This window comes from Gymnoscopelus microlampas (assembly GCF_963454915.1).
Source record: "Gymnoscopelus microlampas genome assembly, chromosome: 4".
Taxonomy (NCBI): Eukaryota; Metazoa; Chordata; class Actinopteri; order Myctophiformes; family Myctophidae; genus Gymnoscopelus; species Gymnoscopelus microlampas.
This window is the reverse complement of record NC_139941.1, coordinates 32,778,222-32,788,729: the sequence shown is the minus strand read 5'-3', so window position 1 is coordinate 32,788,729 and position 10,508 is coordinate 32,778,222.

Genomic DNA, 10,508 nt, shown 5'->3' with positions numbered 1-10,508 from the left:
AAATGGACATGTGGTTACTACTGCAATCAATACACCATGCACTGCAACGGTGGGCCGTGTAGCAATACGCTCTTTAGTTCTTTCTTTCTTTCATTTGATCGCCCTTTCCTTCCTTTTTTGTCTCACTTGATCTTTTTCTATCTTTCTTCCCCTCTGTGGCCTGCCCGCTTGCATTCAAATGTCAGCTTTGTATTGGCTGCTACATTCTGCTATTTTCAGCTCTGTAGTTGTGTTTCTGACTGTGTCTGACACACACACACACACACACACACACACACACACACACACTGTCTGACACACGTTCAGTCGTTCATTCTTCCTTCCTTTCCTACTTCCTTTCTCTAAGCCCCTCAACAAATGTTTTCCTTCCTACTTTATATTAACAAGGCAACTGGCTCTTTGCTTGAGAAAGAAGCGATACACACGTGTGTGTGTGTGTGTGTGTGTGTGTGTGTGTGTGTGTGTGTGTGTAGGTTATGTTACTGTAAGTACAGTATATCCAAGCTGTCCCATATACCAAGCTGTTTGTAAAAGAGAGAGAGAATGGTTGAGAAAAAGAAAAAGGAGGAGAGAGGAAAGGATCAGAGACTGCACCAAAGCACGAGATAAAGGGAAGAGTCAAAAAAAGAAGAGAAGAAAAGAGCAAAAGAGGTTGCAGAACAAGGATGAGGGGGGAAAAAGTGGAAACTCAGGGAGAAAGAGAGGGAAAAAGCACAAGAGTGCAAAAGAGAGAGGAGAGGGTAATGAGAACAGGAATAAGAGAGTGAGGAGAAACGAATGAGAGCAGAGGGAGAGAGCAAAAAAGCGAGAAAGAGAAAGACAAGTACAGGGGAGAAGAGAGAGAGAGAGAGAGAGAGAGAGAGAGAGAGAGAGCAGCCCTCCCCAAGATAGAAACAGAAACAGTGATGGATTTCAGTTATTAGCCAATCAGAAAGATGGATGGCGCTGCGCTCCCTCCAATCAACATCATCATCTAGATCCTGTTAGCAGATAGCGTCGCACCGCTAATCAACTTATTAAAGTTCCTGATAATATCGGGCCGAATAATCTCACCGCAAACACAGCAGCAAGGGCGGCCTGTGCATGCGTGCAAGTGAGCGCGCACGTACACACACACACATACATACACACACACACGAACACTCACACATGGTTTATGCACGCACACATGCCCATATGAACATGCACAGACTCACATACACACAGACACAGACACAGACACACACACACACACACACACACACACACAGGGCCCGGGGTCGATAAAATCACTTGAGCCAGGGCCAAGTGGAGAGGTAAGTAATGGCGTTGGAGGTCATTAATATTATTTAACACTCCCAGGCACAAACACTAATGAAGAAGAAAAACTATCCCACAGGCTTGCAGGTTCCTCTTCTTGGACGTGCTCTGTGTGTGTGTGTGTGTGTGTGTGTGTGTGTGTGTGTGTGTGTGTGTGTGTGTGTGTGTGTGTGTGTGTGTGTGTGTGTGTGTGTGTGTGTGTCACAACGTAGACAACAGATACATACTCAAGTGCAGAACTTAGAAATGAGCCTATAATATACTGTATGTGCGTACAAGTGTCTATTACAGTCAGACACACTCTTACGTACAGTTGCTTCCCCTCTAATAATCATTATTATTTCATGGGTAATTAAAATGAAAGCTACATATTTCACCAGAGGGGGTTAGAGTGGAACCAGGGCGATAGCTACTATCTGACAAAAGCTGAGACCAACATGTGCATTTCAGACATGTTGACCACTAGCCCTGCATACTTCTTGTACGGCACCACGCTTTGTGAGCTTGTAGATTGCTTATTTTTGTTTTTATTTAAACCTTTTGTAAAAAATGTTGTCTGGGTGACAATTTGGACTGATATCACAATGAGAACATACAGGCAGACAGAGGACGAAGAGAGCAAGTTGTAGTTTTGTGCAAAATGTTTCAAATGTTGGACTAGCTGCCGGGTATAGTCCCCAGGTTGGGAAACAATTGTGTTAGACCAGTGTTTCTCAAACAGTGGGTCGCGGACCAATTTGTATGGGTCGCGAGTAAATATCCCCCTTTTTTGGTTTCCTACAAAGTAGTTAAGTATATATTATTTTTTAAAGATTTTAAAAAGTTTAAACAAAAGAAATTACATCTTTTCATCAATTAAAAACAATTCCACCATTATTCCATAAATATATATATTTTTTAATTATGTAGTGAAAATAGCAGATCTACAAGCTCACAACGCGGCGCGAAGCAACGCGTTGCAAGCTTGTAAATCTGCTATTTTCACTAGTTTGGGTCCCGGGCAAACGTCAAATGTATCTTTTGGGTTTTGAGCTAAAAAGTTTGGCAACCACTGTGTTAGACAGCCTGTCCAGTGACACTGATACATACGTATGTGTCTGGGCTCAAAGGACGCACTCCTAAAAATAACTTGTTATTTTCAACTGTACTGTCTAGTCTAGGACATTACAGTATTGTGTTAATATTTAAATCAACATGGAACGTTGAACGTTTAAGTTGAAAACAAACTAAAATATGTGCCATTCTAAAATAACCTATGCCCAGTATGTGATAAGACACTGTCCATGACCCTGACAGGAAATACAGTAATACTGTTGACACTTACGATTTAGTAACTTAATATCCAGGTGTAATCAGATATATCAACAAGAGAAAACCTGAGAATTAGTTTTTGCATTGTACAAATAACCCTTGTACAAATAGTTTCCGCATATACAAGTATCTGCTATTGTGAATTATTTTTGCACTATTTTGTATAATAGTATAGATTCATATATTTGGCCTGCAGACCTACAATGACGGAAATTATGCTGTTCAATCAATGTGAGGAAAATATTATACTATCAGCCTAGAATTCATACTTAGTTATATATTTGTATATTGCAAATGGTATTACATTCTGCTTTTCCTTATTTACATATCAAGTAAGTTTAGACACAAATACAGTACAGTATAGCACGCACACGCACACACGCACACGCACACACCAGACACACACACACACACACACACACACACACACACACACACACACACACACACACACACACACACACACACACACACACACACACACACACACACACACACACACACGTGCAGAGCGAGTGTCCCTGCCTGCAGTATAGGTTTGAAAGAGGTAAGTGATAAAGATTAGGACAGTCTGCTGCAGGCTGACAGTGACATAGCTCACACCTCCAACACCATACAGACACTGTCACATTGCTGTCACTGTATCCATTTCTGTGTGAGTGTGTGTGTGTGTGTGTGTGTTTTTCTATTTGTACACATGTGTACCTGCATGCTTGTATCTTCATGTGTGCACGTCAATGTGACTGTGTTTCTGTGTGTGTGCGTGTGTGCGTGTACACACGTGCATGTGTGTGTGTGTGTGTGTGTCAGGCAGTGACATGGGGTCAGGGCCCATGGTGACCTCAGGGTTGGATCGATCTGTTCAGACCTGACAGATGGCAAAGCTGAGTCGGAGTCTCCAGCAGAGAATTTCTACATTATCCACACAGTGACAGACAGCAAGACGCACTCAGTGAGGACAACTGACAATCTGCAAATCTAACAGTCAAATTTGTCAGACTTTGAATTCTTGAATCGGCAAGACAAAATCTTACAATTCTTAAGAATTGAATTCTAAGCAGATGACTTGTCTGTGCGCTTACTGTATACCTAAATCAGCTGTGTGTTGCCGATAGTCATTTTATAAGCATTATACTTCAAACAGCTACATGCCAAGCTAGCTGAGTGTCAGTCATTATCATAACATGTAAAGCCATATATACTATCTAGTTATGTGACTAGAGATAGAAGATGTTGGGTTTGTTTTAAGTTGGTCTGAAACTGAAGAAGTTTATAAAAAGCAAAGACAACTGCAAACGTGACCATTCACACTGTCAAGCCTGACTTAGATTAAGATTTAGATTGTACGATGGATGGTGTCCTATGGCAAGAATCGACAAGCTGCAAGCTCACAACGCATCACATCGAGTAGAAATTGGGCATATATTCAGCCCCTGACCTACTACAACACATACCTGTAAAAGCACCCCCCCAACACACACACACACACACACACACACACACACACACACACACACACACACACACACACACACACACACACACACACACACACACACACACACACACACACACACACACACACACACACACACACACACACACACACACACAGCGGACCAAAAACTAGAAAAGAAAGGAGCTGACTGCACACACACGAACATACACATGATGGAGTGTGCTGCAGTTGATATGTGAGGCTCATTAACACCATTGTCTCAGTAAGCAAAGTTGGACACAAACAACAACAACATTAAAAACATCATCTATTACCTCTGAGAATTGGTGTGTGGGGGTGGGGGTGGGGGTTCCCTTTTGGAATCTGAAATGTCCAGAAACATTTCAGGTCAAAACAATGCCGTTGAGCTTTGTCTTTTTCATTGTATCGCTTCTCTTTTTAATGTTAGATCAACAAATGTGTTCCGTTTGCACATGGAAGGTCCTGGCTAAATAAGAATTAAAACACAGACTCTACCGCAATTCAACCCAAGGGACCTTGGCTCCGAACCTTGCACTACTATTGCTGATTTGGGATCTGAAGCTTACTCTGAGGTTGCACTCATTACAAGTTGCTTTGAAAAAGAGGATCAGGTAAATCAGCCTATAATAAACATGGGATTAATCCTGTTAATAGACTCTGGGTAGTTTTATAGCTCAAAAGGCACAGTCTGCTAGTGCCTTTTGTGCCTAGTATTTATCATATGTTGGTCTAATAGACAAACCTATAGGATGGGTGGCCTAGCATCCAATTACAGTACATCTAGCAGAGAAAGAGAGAGAGGGAGAGAGAGAGAGACACGTAGGTGTGCTAAGGGAGTTAGGTGGCTCCCGACCAGCCTAATGATGACCCTCAACACACTCTAGTGTGAGGTCAGGGTGCAGAGGTCAACATCAGAGGGAGAGGGAAGGCATATAATGGTGCCTGTGTCATAATGTTTCATATAATTTCAATAACATACACAGTCTCAACAGTAAATACTGTACCCAGTAATAACCATGATGTATTGTATACCGAGAAAACACTCTCTCTTCCTTATATCCATGAAAAATACAGTATCTAAATACACAAATCTATAATGAATCCCACCACCCAACTGATTTTACAGTTACTCTACTGCACAACAAAACTTTTTTCTATTCCTTTCTAACCTCTTAGCATCCCCCTCTTCTTTCTAAGATGTGTTCTGAAAAGTACTCTCTGGCACATGCACTCCCTCAGACCTGAGGATGTTGAGAATCTCTCTCTTTTTTTTTTTTACCTTCTACTCAACTCCCTGTCCTCCCGTTCTCCCAGACTTCAGGGTCTAAAAATAAGCACAGGCCTTCTTGGCCTCTGCATCCCTCCACCTGCCCGCCCCCCCACCCACCCTCCACAGCAGCTGATGCACCTCTGCTCGGACCCTCTCAGGTACGATGCACCAGGGGCTTGTGAGGTGGGCGGGGGAGCACATTTGTAGGGGGGCTAGCCGGACGGGTGGGCGGGTGGAGTGGGTGAGGCGGGGGGGGGCGGGGGGCCGAGCGAGGCATGTATCACTGTCAAGTCTAAATGTAGGATCAGCATTTCCTGAGTCCAGAGGCCCCAGGCCCTGGGCCCCTGCAGCCGTAGCCTTACCCGGTCAGTCCAACAGAGAGAGAGAGAGAGAGAGAGAGAGAGAAACCGAAGGGCCCCCGACCACAACCGACACGGGCTCCACGTATTGATTTTCTCCCAGCAGAAACAAAGAGACTTTCTCCATTACATGATACATCATAATCACATCATTTGTTGTAGCTTTGGTTTCCGCAGACGCGCAGAAGGAGGGAGGAAAGAAGCGGGTCAGGTTGAAAGAAAAAGAGAAGGTGAGAACATTCTTTCACCTGAGACGCAAAGACCTAGATATGGAAGTTCACCAACTGTCCTGCCTTTGTTAAACTGGAGGTGAAACCATGTAGTGCACCCGCTGTATTTCGGCTCTCTTTGTAAATTCCAGTTGAATTAACAGATATATTATGGACACCTGTAGACACACACTGTCTGTCTGTCTCTCTCCCTCTCTGTCTTTCTCTTACATCAAGTAGTTTACATCAAGAACCCATAGTAACTTCCTCAAGAAATAATACCCTACTGCTCTGGCTCAAGCCATGTCCTGATGAAATTGTACGTAAGAATCTGCAGAGTAATATCTGGAGAACATTTTTACTCCAGTAATACTCCAGATTGTATTGTGACTTTGAACAATGCTATTTCCTTTGCAGACCCATCTTTGTGTTTCTCTCTCTCCCTCTCCCTCTCTTTACTAAAACAATAACACTGGCAGAAAAGAGAAATATCAGTGAATTAATTTCACAAAGTGAAAGAGTCTCTCGCCCCCGCACAATGTTCATTAAAGAAGAAATGGAGGGGGGGAACATAAAAAAAGTAAATACTAGTAAATTCATGTCGCAGAGCGAGCAGAAAGAACACGTTTTGTTGTGGAGCAGCGGAGCTCCGAGCTCCGACTCACCTTCTCTAATCAATATCAGAGAAAACAAAAGGCCCTCCTCGCTCTCAGAGGAACCAAAAAAATTTACATTTTGATTCAGCTTCTGTTTCTGGAGGAAGAGGAGGGTGGAGGTGACGAGGAGGAGAGAGGGAGAGAGGGAGAGGAGGAGGGGGGGCAGAGTCATCAAACAAAAGGTTAACTCTGTGGCCTTTCAACACCCCTCCTTCCATCCCTCCCTCCTTTCTCCTCTCCTCTCTACAATCTCGTTCCTGAGATGAAACCAGGTTTGGCCGTGCGTGGCTGTAGGTACACCCCCCCCCCCCCCCCCACCGCTCTCCACTGTGATCTCTCTCTCTTTCACTTATCGCTCTCTCTCTCTTTCTTTCTTCCTCTGTGATCTCTCGCTCTCGTCTACGATCCTTTGCAGTGAGCTGAGAGAGAGAGAGAGAGAGAGAGAGCGAGAGAGGGGGATGAAAAGGAGGAGAGAGAAGATGCCAGGGAAGATCAGAGCCAGTTTGCCGCCGTCCCGTCCGACAAGTCCCAAACACTTTTCCTGATCTGTGGGTCACTGATGGATTGTCAATATATGGATTGTGCCTCTGCTCTAATTCAGTGAAAAAATCTCGTTTTCCATTAGGCTCTGCCTCTCTAATTTTAGCCCAAGCTTTTCCACCTGTAATTATTAAAGGCAGATTCCCTGAAAGCAATCAGCCTGGTTCGGTTTGTATCTTTGAAATCTTAATAAGCCGAGGAGAGAGGATAGGCGAGAGAAGGAGATGGTACAATTTCACATACACACAGCCCTTGCAACTTCTCTTGATATCACCTGACTGGTTCCATTTGTGTTGCTGTGAGTTGGCAGAGAGGGAGCAACGTCCAAAGCCTAATTCACACTTCGATGTAAGGCCATGCCACACTGCAAAGATAAATGATTTCCAACTGAAAAAGGCGATGCATTTTTCAGTTCTAAATCATATTGATATTCTGGATGAATAACACATTTTTGTGTGACAGGGGGGACAAAAAAAATCCAAGACAATTAAAAGTCTGAAATTGGAATACTTGCAAGCTCTCAAATTTTGCAACGGTCAATAGACACTGATGAGACAATCAGCTAAAAATGGTTAGTTTTGAAAGCCTCTCATTACATCAAATTACATGGAATGCTTTCCAAAAGAAAAATAAAAAGTTTAATATGTTACACAATTTTGGACATGCGTAGGGTCCGCACCAGATTGGGAACGGTGACAGACCGTTCGGGTTGCACTCAGCAGGGATAAGTGTACTCACATAGACACAGAATGCTTTGGTGAGACTACATCTCTAACTTCAAGTTAATTGTCAGAAGTAAAAAATTAAATAGATATAAAGACAGAGAACCTCAGTCTCTTGTGTAAGTAGGAACGGATATTAAATACTGTATGTATCAAATGGTTGTTCATTATGTCCCAACCTGGTATTCTTCCTCCATACATAATAAGCCAAAATAATACCCAAACATTGTGTGTCAACTCAAGCAACAGCAACAGAGCTCACTGCCATCGGTCAGCAGTTACATTAACCACTGTCCCCCAGGGGTCTACTAGGTGCTATCCTTTGTTAGGCACTACCCTTTGCGCTAAATCTCTCTGCCGATTATAGCCAATCTACAAGCTCACAACGCATCGCGTTATGACGTGTTGTGAGCTGGTAGATCTGCTTTTCCAGAGTAGGTAAGCTAGGTTTCAAATAGTTAACATTGCTATTATTATTATTAGTAGTACTGTCAGATTAGATATGAAATAATGATGTGTCAGTGATAATGTGACTGTAGACATCCTCTCAGGTGAGGCCAGTGTTTTGAACAGGGCGACGCGGCAGCAGCACAATCATCTCTTGTCCTGAAGTATCAGAAAAAGTGAAGAATTTAACACGTCTTTCTCTTTCACTCTTAACATTGCTGCCTCTCAGACTCTGCTGTCAACAGAGAGGGTTGAACTTTACAAAGCGTCCTTTCACACATTTATTCTGTCAGGATGGACAGAGAAAACTTTTATGGAAAAGGTCTCTCTCTCTATCTTTACTCTCTACCCCCCTCCCCCTACATCACTCGGCTTCTCACTCTCTATTCCTCACCCTATTCTCTCTTACATTCCCTTCCCCTCCATCTCTCCATCTCTCCATCTCTCGCTGTCTCTCCTGGCCTTCATGAGCTATGCATTTATTGCTGAGCTTCAGTAATTTCCCGCATGTGGGCGAAAGGAAAAGTGTCAGGCTAGTTTCTGACATGGATTTGCATCCCTCAATGACGGGTGACAGCACAGAAAGGCCAGGAGAAAACTGCTGCATCGATCGGCGTGCAAACTATTCAAAGAAACAGATGAGCTGATTGTTAGAAGAACAGAGATGTTAGCCTCCCTCTCCTCCCTCCCCGCCCCTCTCTCTATCCCTCCACAGTGCCACTTGCTTTAAGGAGCAGAACTTCATTAAATTGTGCCACTTAGTGTTTGTATCACAGCGGTGCGAGCAGCCGGCTGCAGGTATGGCTGTTGAAGGGATCAGGGCTCTGCGATGGAGGAGCTATTAACTGGACGCTCGTTGCTGTGGCGGTCTCTTGCATACTAAAAAGCTCCAGGTGTCAACGTGCATTCCCACAGCACAACATGACCCGGGGAACAGTGCTGGACACACACACACAGAAACACACACACACAGAAACATACACACACACAGAAACACACATACAGAAACACACACACACACACACACACACACACACACACACACACACTGAAATGTAATGACGCACTGTAAATTGTTGTTTTATGGATTTGAATGGTTACAGGGTTAGACTGAATTTAAATGGTGCCGTGTAATTCAGTTATAACCATAGAGTCCTGAGGGGCCATTTCACTTAGAAACCTATAAACCTCTCAAATTAATAGCCGTCTTAAGAAAGAAATAACTTCCTTGATGATATGAGGTTTTCATTTAACAGCAGTCGTTCACGCACACACACACACACACACACACACACAGTCTTGGATAAGGTGACAGTAGCAGCTGCATGCTCTCGGTCTTCAATTAAATCCCAGTGCTGCGCTGACCTTTTCCTCTGAAACAAAGAAACCAGAAGTCTCACTGTTTCACTCACACACACACACACACACACACACACACACACACACACACACACACACACACACACACACACACACACACACACACACACACACACACACACACACACACACACACACACACACACACACACACACACACACACGTGGATAGTGAAACTTTAATCATTTAACTTGGTTCATAACTGACTATGAGGCTGAGAAAGATTTTGTGCAAGGGTCTTGAAAAGTAATAATAGTGCCCTTCCATGCACAACCACATCACATAAATTAGTACTCTATATCTATCGATCTATCTATCGATCTATAATTTATATACAGTATCTACACCATATGGTTTCTTCTTTCTGGACATTCTTTTATTATTGTTTAAGTACAATAATTTCACTGCCTGCAATGTTGCTGTTATACTGTATGTGCAAGAGACAAAAAAAGCACATTGATCACCGGACCTTGGGGGGAAAAAAGAAAATAACCATCTCTGTCACACATAAGACAGACAGACAGCCAGTCAACCAACCAACCAACCAACCAATCAGTAGTCACCCAGCCACCCAGTACAGTCAACCAGACTCTCATGTAGTGCAGTCAGTCAACCAGTCATCCAGCAGCCCAGTAAATAAGTCATAGTGGGACCAAGGCTGTGTGTCACAGCCAACCAGCCAGCTAGTTACCAAGTCCAACAGTCAGAAACTAAACCATTTCATCCAGAAGTGTCAGGCAGCCAGCCAATCGAGCCAACTAGTAAAACATCCATCCACATAATCAGCCAGCTAACCAGTGAATCAGCCAGTCAGTCAAGGTCCTGGGCTGTACT